The sequence below is a fragment of the Nannospalax galili genome, unplaced genomic scaffold, assembly GCF_000622305.1.
Source record: "Nannospalax galili isolate Female #2095 unplaced genomic scaffold, S.galili_v1.0 scaffold1035, whole genome shotgun sequence".
NCBI lineage: Eukaryota > Metazoa > Chordata > Mammalia > Rodentia > Spalacidae > Nannospalax > Nannospalax galili.
The window spans coordinates 872376-885560 of NW_008335439.1; positions in this window are offsets into that span (position 1 = coordinate 872376).

A 13185-nucleotide genomic window follows, 5' to 3' on the forward strand; every position below is an offset into this window, starting at 1 on the left:
CCTTTCCATCTATTCCAGAAACATGAATGGCAAAAAAGTTCAGTTCGAACACTTCTAATTCAGACTCCCACAACATAAAACTTCTCTGATAAACTTGAGCTGATGCAGACAAGGTAAAAGTCAATATATATAAATAAATATGTGCTATATAAAAATGTATGTTTGTATATTCTAATGGGATCCTTTGTTCCCTGGCCTATAAATCTTCCTGACTTAGTAGTGGCATATAACATAATTCCCCAAACCCTGCTGACATGTCATAGGAACTCAGTTGAGAAGAAATGCAGTCTACTGCATATATTTTCCTTTCAACTAGAGGATTTCTGAGCAAGCTTCAGAGGGGTTTGTTGTAGCACTTGTTCCCTTTGGTAGATCAGTTGTATAAGAAAATATTCCAAAGGAGACCTGCATTAAACACGGCAAAATATGCCAGCCACAAACTAATAGGGGCCTGTTGGAAAATGAGGAATTTCTTAAAGACAAAAATGTAAAAATCAAAAGTCAAATTTAGAAAAATATAAAAGGCATTGAATAATCTGATTGTTGAGTCCAAGATTTATTCAATGAAATGCATAGAAAATTAATCTTCATTCAATTTTATTTTTGTTGAAATCTGTGCTTTTCCTCATGTGTGCTCTCTAACACCTATATCTCGGTATTGGAAAATACAAGTATTTTTAAAGTATTGTTCAAGAGTGCTTGTGCATGTCAGTGACTAAGCTAGTATTTGTGTTTCACACTCACCGTTCTGTATTCTGCCTTGTAATCTTGGGGTTAGGGCTTTGTCAGCCATACTTCAGATTTCCAGCTGTTCTATTTTAGTCCTTGCCAATAATCACACTAGAAATTCAAAACCAAGAAGGAGGCAAGAGAAACATTTTCCATTCACTACTTTCTCTTCCTTTTCTGGTTCAAGTTTCTTCTAGTTTCATTCCATGGGCCCTATTTGCCTCCAGCAGGGGCACCAGGTTCCATAGCAGTAATTAATGACAGTTTTTGATACTTTAAAATAATATTGTGGAAGCAGTGTCAACATCATGCCTCAAGCAAATCAGGGCCAGCCAGTCAGCTCCGTGTATTAGGGCCAGAAATACATTACTAGGGTTCTGTCTTCTAACATTCTACCCTTTGCCCCTTTCTCTGGTGGGACAGGCTATACATTCCTTCAGTAGCTAATTGTGTGGTGCTTGAGTGCCCCTTTTGAAGCTTCAGCCTCTCAGTACCTATGAACCAATTAATTTTAGTAAATGATAGCTGCTAAGATAACTGGTGTGACTCCTTCCTCCTGACAACCACCTAGTTAGGGCATACCTAGTTATCAACAGATTTAGAGTAATCTCACGACTTTTCCTGAGATTAAATTAATGCCTACTACTCCATTTTTTGAATCATTCCTTCAGTGAGTAATAGACATTCCTGTATTGTGTTGGACAGTGAGAGGAATTCAGAGAATTATTAGCCATAATTTTAGCTATAGGTATTCAAGTAATTTTAATTAACCTAGATACATATATAATAGTTGTGATATATTAACCTCTTTATGAATATTATAGAGTGAATTTTAAAGAAGCTCAGAGGAAGTAACTTATTATCTTTGAAAATAGGAAGATACCTGAAGATTTTTAGAGATAATATATTGTAGTAGGTGAAATTTTAAAAGTATATTTATAAGGGTAGTTAAGAATCTGACTGGAGAGATTTTAAAAGATGACATTGTAATGGTGTAAAGAAAGTGAACAAGGCAGACTACACGAAGAACTGAAAGCATGCATTCATCAATACTTAGTAGGAATACTAAACTTAGAGAATATGAAGAGAGAAATGAATTTTACACGGAAGAATGGAGTGGGATTGTGGAAGACTTCAAATTACCATGTGATGATTTGAGATTTTCTCTTCTAGGTCACGGAGAACCATTATTTCTGAAGAAGTCAGTCATAAGACAACTCTATATCGTGTTCAGCCTTGACTTGAAGAAGACCAAGGAATGGAAGTGTTCTTAGTAACATGACTCAATAGCTATTGCTTCCTGACACTAGGAGACTCAGACCTCAGGGTCTCTCAGATATGAGCAAGTCAAGGGCTTGAGGTCTCAGCACCTAGGATAAGTAAATATCATGTACTGTGATGGAAACACATGGGAGAGGAGTGGGCTCAGGTCTAGGCAATCAAGGCTTCATTTGAAGGCCCGAAAAAACTTTATTTGTTTATTTGGCTTTCGAGTGGAATTGCTGAACTTGTGTGTAAAGAATGATCGAAGAATCCAGGGGAGTGAGAAAAGACACTTTTGAACAATTCACGGCTACTGGGCTAAATGAAATTACTTGGGAAAAGAGCATCATTAGAGAAATAAAAAAGGTCTGAGGGTTGAATGATAGGACATTAAAATGGCTAGGGGTTGAGATAAGAAGAGGAACTCAAAGATATTCAGAATGACCTGCCACAGATACATATACGGTGCCTAGCTTCACTGAAACTTAGGGGGGGAAGCTGGACAACATGCCCCGAGGGTGTGAAATCATAGCCATAGCAATGAATTTAGAGACAGTTACTCAGATCAGTTTTGCTGGGAACAGTAGTGACAAGGCACAGTGGGGAGTGAATTGAACAGAAACACTGAAGATTAAATCTAAGACAGCATGTTGGTCTTATGAAGAGAAATGTCTAATAGAGAAAGATATTGTTGGTGAGTAAAAGAAGGAAAACAATTGCCCCCAAAGGGAACTTAATTAAGGAGAATAGATGGAGTGATGGAGGGGACATCAGGTTAGATAAGGAGCAAGGATAATTCATTAATGATAGCAGAAGGAAAACAAATCTGGGGCCAGCAGCATGTCTTAAAAGATTCTTTAAAATTGTATTTATTTAATTTTATTTGATGTGTATGTTTTGCCTGAATATATATATAAGTGCACCACGTGTGTGCAAAGCCTACAGAGGCCAAAGAGAGTAAAGGGCATCCAATCCCCTGGAACTGGAGTGATAGACAGTTGTTAGATGCCATGTGGGTTCTGGGAACCAAACCCAGATTTCTCTGTAAGAGCAACCAGTGTTCTTAAACACTGAGACATCTCTTCAGTCCCATGGTACTTTTCTTGGTAGTCGTGCATAGATAGTTTCTTCTATGTGCTTTTATTTTCTCAGTAAATGGCTGCTGTTTAGTTATTATGAGTTCTTAAAGTGAGGGAGGAGAAGGAATTTTGAATTTTAGGAAGACACGATGCATTCATTCCAGATACTGAGAAAATGAAATAAAATGAAAATTGAGTTACCTAGGAGCCCTGACATTACATTAACAGTGTGTATAATGAATTTTGCAACATAACCACCTGCTTTAAATATGAGCATGGAGTGGAGGAACTTAGCTACTACAAGACTTTTCCTGATGAGTAGAATGGATGAAACTAAAGAACTGAGTGATTCTTGATGGAACGTGGACTGTCAGGAGGCAGAGGATCAGTTCACCCATGGTAGATCCCACTGAGCAATGCATTATTGGATTATGGAATGCAAGAGATGAAGAGGAGAAATGTGAATTGGTCGTTAAGAAGGCAGCTTGACATTGAGAGTTGAATATCATACAGTTACCGATAATGATAAAAAATCTGTTTCATCATTGGAATGAGGTAGATGAGGCAGTCTGAGTGATGGGATGAGGAAACGATGAGATCAAGGGTCTGAGAGTCTACTTGTGTGTTGAGCGCATTGTCCTTGTGCGTATCTACTTTGATACTAAAAATAATATTGAAAGGTGGCGATACAGTTAATATCTTTGAGGGGTGATTTCAGTACCTTTTACATCTACCAATGCCACATTTCTCACATCTTTGTGCTTTGTTTTGGTGATATTTTTCTGTTGAAAGAGGTGCCTAAGCATGGTCCCAAGTCTGTCTCATCCCACACAGGAAGACTGTGATGTTCCTTGCATAAAAACCACATGTAATAGATGAACTCTGTTCAGAAATGAGATGTAATGCTGTTGTTCATAACTCTAATGATGATGGATAAAAAGTACTAAATGGGCATCTTTACATAGAGGCACTTATGAAATTATATACTTATCAGCTAACAAAATGTAACCAAAGCCTTGGAGGAAACCAACCATGCAGTTTTCTACTAAGAACAATGTCTCAGTATTTGCCAACTCAGTCTTAATGGGAACATTAGAAATCACAACTTACATACATACATACATACACACACACACACACACACACACACGCACACACACAAAGAGAGATTTGACTCTATATTTATTCCCCAACCAATGATTATGTCAGAAAAGGAAACAAAGTTATCCTAAAATTTTTTCTTAACATTTAAAAATTTTAAAGCATTAATTCAATATATGAAAATGATCTTTTGGCACCTTGGTATAATATATACTCTATGACTAAATTCCTTCTTAGAAGCATCGTTTTTCTGTTTTACCACATTCCCAATATACAACTATCAGTATACTCTTTGTAGTCGTAATTCTCATAAACTTACAAAGTTAAATTGACAAGGCAAAATTAGATGTCCCTTGAACTTTTGAAAGTAAGATTCACGTGGGAACATGAGCTATGTTAGAGTCCTATGTGAGGAGTGTTATGTGTTCATATCTGACTCTTGGGCCACTTAGTCCTTAGTTCTTCAAAAGCTGCATACGCAAATCTGCATCATTCTGCTTACGTGTTAACTAATTACTCAAGTCGTGGATCTCAGGCACCTCATGGCAGGAAGAAGATCCTCCCATTTTGAGTTCTAATCTTAATATTAGGCAAAGCAGTTATGTGTTTATTGCTAATATGGCTTGATGTCCTGTGTAGTAACATCATCTCTTACAGATTCACAGCATATGAAGATCCTTCAGTCAGTAAGCTTCTCATTCCCCAGTGACATTAAGCAGGTTGAGACTCACAGTCCCTGGATATGGAAGCCTCTGTGCCTATTACTGAAGAGTGAAAATATTTCCAAAAACAAACCTTGGTCTCAACCAATACTTCAGATTAAGGGAACTGGAGTCTCAGAGGAGATATCAAGGCAGGATAGAAAGTCAGGGAAAATTGTGAGAGCATGGAAAGAGAAAGAAACTCCACATCCAGGCGTCTATTTGAAGGCTCTTGTTAACTGGTGGTCAAGAGTGTTGGTACGACTAACACAATACTCTGTGCTGATTCCCTACATATGCACAATATTCACTTATAAAGAGATATTTCAAATAAAAATGCTGAAATATCAAAGCCATCTTTAAGGTCTAAGTCACATGACCTTCAAGTTTGATCTTACTCCTTTCAAACCAATAAACTTGTAACATTCTGAGAACCTCAAAAACAAGGTTATAAACTTTGGTAAAAGTTAGAACACATGTCTTAACTCTTTTCTAAAGTAGAATAGTAAGAATTCCTTTACCGCTTATGACCTATGATTTTATCTCACTAACCTGTAATCCTGTTTAATGTTTGTTTTGAAAAACAAAAAAAATGCCTTAAATCTTTGAACAATGTAATTTCATAAGCTACTAAACTCACACAATGTTTTTTCAAAAAATTTTTAGGCCGAGCGTGGTGGCACATGCCTTTAATCCCAGCACCCTGGAGGAAGAGACAGGCAGCTCTCTGTGAGTTTAAGGCCAGCCTGGTCTACATGGTGAGTTTCAGGACAGCTGGGGCTACAGGGAGACCCTGTCTCAAAAAGAAAAAAAAATTACTTATTATTCTTATTTTATGTGTATGAGTGTATTGTCAGCATGTACGTAAGTGTACCCGTGTAATGCAATGCCCATGAAGGTCAGAAGAGGGCCTCAGATCCCTGGATCCCCTGGAATTAGAGTTACGAATGGTTGTTAGCCACCATGTGGGTGCTGGGAAGCAAATCTAGGTCCTCTGCAAGAGCAGATGATGCTCTTAATTACTGAGCATCTCTCAAGCTCCATAAACCCACATATATCTTTAAAAAAATATCTTCAGTTAAGGTACTTAATGTGGAGTTCTGGAGGGTGAACAAGAACAGGGGCAATGTATTGTTTCAGTGACAAGGGTACCTCTGGCCAATAGTTTCAAAATGGTAGTCCATTCTTGGCCTTGGGGATTTATTTTCTTAGTCTCTAGTGTCTAATAGTGACAAAGTCCACCTGTTACATAGTAACTCTTTTAAAACTCTTTTTATAATGTCTATGTGTACTTTAAGAAGCTTGGTAGGTTTTCATGATTTCTTATAGAGGCCTTCGGTGTTATTCTCTCTTCATACTCCCACCTCTGCCCTGCCCCTCTGATTCCTACCCTTTTAATCCCTCCTACTTTATTACTCTACCTTCCTACTTTATATCGCTCCTCTCTATTACCCCTCCCAAGAAACACCCCCACCTCCATGGTCATTTAATAGCATCCAGAATTATCTAGATTTTCAAATTGGAATATGAATAGTATGTTTCAGCCATGAGAGAGAAAATGCACCATTTGTATTTTGGGGTCTAGGGTACCTCCCTCAGGATGATTGAAGATACTTCATACGTAAGCTGTAGACCAAACAAGGAGAAATAAATCTGGTGCTGACTGCAGAGCCTCAACTCTACTGGTTAGCTTTCATAGTGCTGAAAAATGCTATGCGTGCTATCTGAAGAGAAAATTCATTTTCATCTTTACCCAGCTATGAACCACTTGAGCTGCAGTAACAGTTGGCTTGGCAAAATAAACTCAGTGCAATAGTGGTAAGAATAATATGTAAAAACCAGGGCTTTCTAATTAAAATTAAGGTTCTCTTTATAAGACAGAGCCCATATCTGACACTGATGCCAGGACTAGAAATCTGAGGCTGGACAGCTCACAGGACATAGGGAAGAGCCTAATACCAGTTTTCTGCTAAATAGATATAACTTTAAACTGACTCCTAGTGAGTTATTTTTATACCATAGATTACTGCATTTCTCAACTCTCACCAGAGAAGCTTCTTTATTCTGTAGCTGGTGATTAACATAGGAACTCTCAGCTGGATAATGTACAGAGAACAAGAGGCTGCAGAGTGCTTATCACTGAATAGGACACCTCTATCAAACTTCTGCCTCCCAAGGCTCAGGAATCATTGTGGAAGAGGGGGCAGAAAGGTGATAGGAGCCAGAGAGGGTGGATGACCATAAAAAGATAGACTTTTCCTGATGCCTACTCCGTTACTAATATGAACTCACAGCAATGCTGGTAAGCATGCCCACATCCCACCTAAGCTCAAGCCAGACAGTATCTGGCAGAGACATGGGAAGATGAGGAAGAAATCCCAACCCACCCGAGGAGCTATTGACAATGGACAGCCACTGGAAAGTGAACAGCCAGTCTCTTTCAAAGCTATGACTCTTATTAGAGTCACCAGACTCCAGTGGATTGACCACACTGAAGGACTTTTGGGGTCACAGATTAGATTCTATAAGCCTTAGTATAGATAATAGAGTACATGAAATTGGGCAGGGGTATTAAAGGAGGTGCAGATAGGGGAGGGGAATCGAAATACTATCAAAATATATTGTATGAAATTTGCAAAAATTCAATATAAAGGAAAAATATCTGAGAAACCTTCATGCAGAAAAGAAGGGAATTCAAGTCAATAGTGATTTCCTCCCATCCATAGCCCAGCAAAAGAATAACTCAGATTTTGGTCACTTGCCAGGGGCATATTGTTCGAGAAGACAGTCTACATGTTGTCTGGGTAGTCAGAAACATCGGTGGAGATTCTGTGCTACCGTGGTGATCTTCGGGCTAGGCAAAGCACATGTGATGTAGGAATCATAGCAGAACACAAATGCGGGCCCAGCATCTCCAGTGTGGACTGTGAACCAAAGAGAGGAAATTCTTTGGGTGCACTTTGTTAAATGATACACGTTAATTTTTCTCAAAGAAACTCCTATGGTAAGTAAGCAGTTGAGATAGGTGAAGCTTTGTCCATATAAAAGGAATTTAAGATCTCAGGTGATATTGTTTCTTTTGAAGATAACAGGAAGAAATGAGCTTCAAGTGAAAAGAAAGGTGTTGCCAAGTCCAAGGGGGGGAAATGCTCGAAGCAAAGCGCCAGGAAGAGTTATTGATATAGAAAATCTCAAAACCATACCTACATACCTTTAAATTTGAAAATGGGCCCTCATTTCTCATTCCTGCTATCAAGGCCCATCAAGGCAAAATGGTAATTTAGCCCTTTCAAAGCAGAAATTCTAGAATTAAGTCTTTGTATTGTTTTCGAACACTTCCAGGGCTTCCAAAACTAAGGGTTTAATTAACAATTCTTAAATTTCCGTGATCCTAAAAAATTATCTATGGCATTTGTTGGAAACCCAGGTACCTAGGTCCCTACTGCAAGGGTTGCTTTAAAAGTACCTGCAGGGGTAGCCTGCGGTGAGCGTCTCAGGTGATCCAATGCTAACCAAACTTCAGAAACACAGAGCAAAGGAAATTGTGCTCCCAGACATTTATGAGTAAACATATGCGTTCTGAAAGTTTAATACAATTAGTCTATATTCTGTATCAGAAAAGTAAGTAGCTAAGTAAATTTATTTTTATTGATTAAAAACATTTTATTTATTATGTGTCTGATAAAAATATTTTATTTTTTAGATGTGTCTGAGTATAATGTCTGCATGTATATAAGTGTGTCCATGTCGTGCATTGCCCACAGAGGTCAAAAGAGGATGCCAGATCCTCTGGCACTGGAGTTACATACAGACTGTTGTTACCCACCATGTGGGTGCTGGGAATCGAACCTGAGCCCTCTGCAAGAGCAGGCAGTGCTTTTAACCACTAAACCATCTCTCCACCCCCTAACTTATAACAGGATAATAGAAATAAAATTCTGACAATGCTCTTGTTAGCATGTGATGATGGTAGACATAGTATAAAACATACAATGAGACATATGTTTCAATTCAAATTCCACACATCATTCTGAAATCTGACAAGGCATTGGCCAATCATTGTTGTTTATCAGGCTTCACAGCTGGGTAGGACCATTGATTTTCTCTGATACCATGAGAGGTAGTCTTCAGGGAGGAGGTTTCGAGGTCACTTCCATCTCAATTGCTTCAAGTACTGTGTCCAAAATATACCCTATCTTCAGCAATAGGATCTTAACTTCAAGTTCAACTAGAAACTATTACACTAGAGAAGTAATACAGAATGAGAAAACAAGTGAACACATGTTGTCACTCATTTTGGGATCTTAGCTCCAAATCCCGAGACGTGTGTCTATAACCTAATGCATAGCCTCAGGCACCAGGAAAACGGAAAGGAACCATGTAGATAAAGGGGGAAGAAGGAGTTGGAGGGACAGGGATAGGGTGAGACAGGTGTTTCATGGAAGAAGTGGGGAAAAGGGGGTATTTAACAGGGGAGGGAGCAGCAAAGTTTATACAGTTTGAGAGAGAAAGAGCAAACTTATAAATAATGCTTAGATGGTATGACAAACCAGAGGGAAATGTAGAAGTTCAAATCCTCCAGTAAAATACACATACAAGAAATATATATGGGAATGGATATGTTTTTCAAAATAGAAAAAATGAGCCTAAGCCTAAGTAGGCTTGTTATGATATGTAAAGGATGAGGTAAAAAATATTAACATAGCCTTAAATTTTCTAAAGCCATAGTTTAGTCAACTACTTTAAGGAACAAAATATCTATCTAGTCAAGGTTTATCTGAGAATATTTGGTTTTTACCCAAGCCTTATCTACATAGCACATGATAATTAAAGGTACCAGACTAGTGGAACTAACCTTATTGGATGTTTAACAGACATAGTTTGAGGCCTATACTATTCTGGTCAGAGGGACTTAATGGACAGTTTTTGCCCCTTGACTTCCAAGGTCGATTAAGTTCCAGGGGACTATGGAACATCTCTCAAAATGTCCCGTAACTGTGGTCAGTCACCTATCCTTTTGTTCAGGGAGGCCATGGAAACCTCACAAATGGGTTTGAACCAGTGTCCAGTGTACAAAGAGTAGGGTCACCTCAGAGGAAACATCTCATCCATGCTTCCAAGTGAAGCCAGACATGGTCGAGCAGGACCTTTGACTTATCTTCACATCAATGGAACTGGTTTAAAAAAGGAGCCAGGGGGCTCCTCCCAAGCCCCAGAGGAACAGATTCTCAAATGACTTTTAAGTGTAAAAAATAAATTGATTTATTTGGGCCAACTGTATGGTCTTAAACACCCTAAAGGAAAGTATAACCAAAGAATAAAGTCACCATATTTCTTTTTTTAAAAAAAATAATTTATTGAGAATTTCATACATGCATATGGTGTTTTGATCAAATCCATGCCCACTCCTTCCCCTCCAAATCCTCCCATACTTCCCCATCACTTTTTTTCTGATAACTTCAGGTACCCTTTCTTCTTCTTTAATTTTTTTATTGGGCTTTTGGCTACACTAACATTCCCCCCTCTGAAGAGGTAACCCTAAAATCTTTTAGGGATTAGATAAAAGCTCCCAAATATTTTTAAACAATTTTGGCCTTTGGAATGGAGTAGGTTGCTAAGAGGCCCAAGGATGCTGTGAGTTTTAGTCAAGAAACTGGCTACTTTCCTTTGTTTTTTTTGTTTTTTTTTAACCCTAACTGCCTAGCGAATTCCTACCTCTTATTCTTATCACACCATCCTCTGAAGACGTTACACAAATTGCCAATAACGAATCAGGACACAGACCTCTCTGGCTTGTTCCATGCTGAACAGGGACTAAAGATGAGACAATTGGAGTACCCTTCAGTACCCTTCAGTGGGTCTATCTAAAAGACTCCCAAATTGCATAACTTTTATCTCAAGGAGGAAAAGAAAGTCTTTGAATCATGAGTAGGAGATGTGAAGGAGAAATAAAGGCAAGAGTAATTAGCATTACAAGTTCTAGATGGGGAACTAGAGAAAAGTCAGAACAGGGCAATTTTCAAATATTTATATGAGAGATGAGAGTCCTTTCTTGACAAGGGCTTCCAAAAGCATCCCTTTACTCGGTTCCTCCTCATTTTTATTTTGTCTGCCTTGGCTGGACTTGAGAGTGATGGATTCAGGATTTGCTTTCAGGTATTTTGATAGCTGTTGGAGTGGTTAGAATCAGTGTAAGTTTCTTCTCAAAGGCTTCATTCTTAACTCCAGTTCTAGGGCAATCTGAAGCTCTCTTCTGACCTCTGCAGCATTCCACGGCTCAGGTGCTCTCATATACATGCAGGCAATACACTCACACACATAAAATAAAAATAATAGCTCTGCTTCCCCAGACCTGCACCACTGCAGGCCTCTCCCTGACCTGCAGGCCTTATCTTTTCCTCAGGGGTCATGTGGGCTTAGGATCAGCTCCTGGCTCCTTTCTTTTATCAGTTCCATCTATGTGAAGATTATTCAAAGGTCCTGCTCAACCATGTCTGGCTTCACTTGGAAGCATGAAAGAGATGTTTCCTCTGAGTTGACCCTCCTCTTTGTAGACTGGTCACTGGTTCAAGTCCATCTCGTGGGGTCTCCATGGTCTCCCTGAACAAGAGGACAGGTGACTAGCACAGTTTCAGGATATTTTGAGAGATATTCCATAGTCCCCTGAAACTTAGTCAACCTTGGAGGGCAAAGGGCAAAAAAAGTCCTTTAAGTCCCTCTGACCACCTTAGTATAGGCCTCAAGCTGTGGCTATTAAACATTCAATAAAGTTAGTTCCATCAGTCTTGTACTTTTAATTATTATGTGCTAAGTAGATAAGGCTTGGGTATAAAAACTAAATATTCTCAGATAAACTTTGACTAGATATATATTTTGTTCCTTAAACTAATTGACTAAGCTAAGACCATAGACATTTTAAGATTATGTGTATATTATTTTTTGTCTCATTCTTTATATATCATAACAAACCTGAGCAGACCTTCGCCACTTGCTTAGGCTTTCTCATTTTCTTATGTCTGTTTTAGAAAATATCTCCATTCCCATATCATTTTAACATCTTTTACATTCTCTTTTTCTTTTTTAAAAAATAATTAGAAGACAATAGCATTAACAAATAAATTTTCCATCTGTGTGATACTTCTTTTCTTGGGGATGCTAAACAATGCTTAATCCCTTTCAAGGTTCCAGTGTCGAGCTAATGTTTGATTAAAGTTTAACTGGGGAAACAATAAGTTTATTGAGCTTACTTACCGAGATAACTGAGGGGTTGCTGAGGTGTATGTATGACCTGAGGGTATGCACACTGGAAAGCCTTTACCCAGTATGGGTCATGCCTTCTCTTCCTAGCCTTCCCCAGATTGTATCCTTTACCTCTCTCCAAATGCAGGAGGCCATTTGTGATTAGAAATTTTATTCAGTTGACTGAGAAGAGTGGCTGGATAATACGGTGAGGTCCAATGACCCTGCTTGTTCCTCCTTTAATGAATGAGCACAACCATCAACAAGCCCACTTGTGACAATATTTACGGATCAGGCTCAGCCGAAGTCATGATGATGGTAGTTATTTCATGGAGAAGGGACCTCTGTATAGCATAATCTTATTAAAAGGACCTGGAATTCAAAAGGATTTGGTGCTAGGATCCACATATGAGGGAGAACATATGTCATTTGTTTTTCTGAGTCTGTGTTACTTTACTTAGTATAACAGTTTCTAGATCCATCCATTTACCTGCAAATTTAATTATTTAATCTCTCTTTACTGCTGAATAGAACTCCATTGTATAAATATACCACATTTTTGTTAACCACTTATCAGTTGAAGGGCACTTAGGTTGCTTCCATGTCTTAGCTAATGTGAAAAGAGCAGCAACAAACATTATTATAGAAGTGTCTCTGCAATAGGATGAGTTGTTTGGATATATGCCAAAGAGTTGTATAACTGGGTCATATGGTAGGTTCATATTCAGTTTTCTAAGAGTTCTCCACACTGTTTTCCATAGACGCTGCACGAGTTTCCAAACCCACCAGCAGTGAATGAGCTTTCCCCTTTCTCCACATCCTTGCCAGCATTTGATAGCATTTGTTCTCTTGATTCTAGCCAGTCTGATTGGGGTAGGTTATACCTTAGGGTGGGTTTAAATTGCATTTCCCTAATTAGTAATGATGTTGAACACTTTTTGAGATGTTTCTTAGCCGTCTTTATTTCTTCCTTTGAGAACTCTCTGTTTAGATCTTTAGCCCACCTTTTAATTGGGTCATTTTATTTCTTGATTCTTTGTTCTTGAGTTTTTTATATATTCTGGATGTTAAAT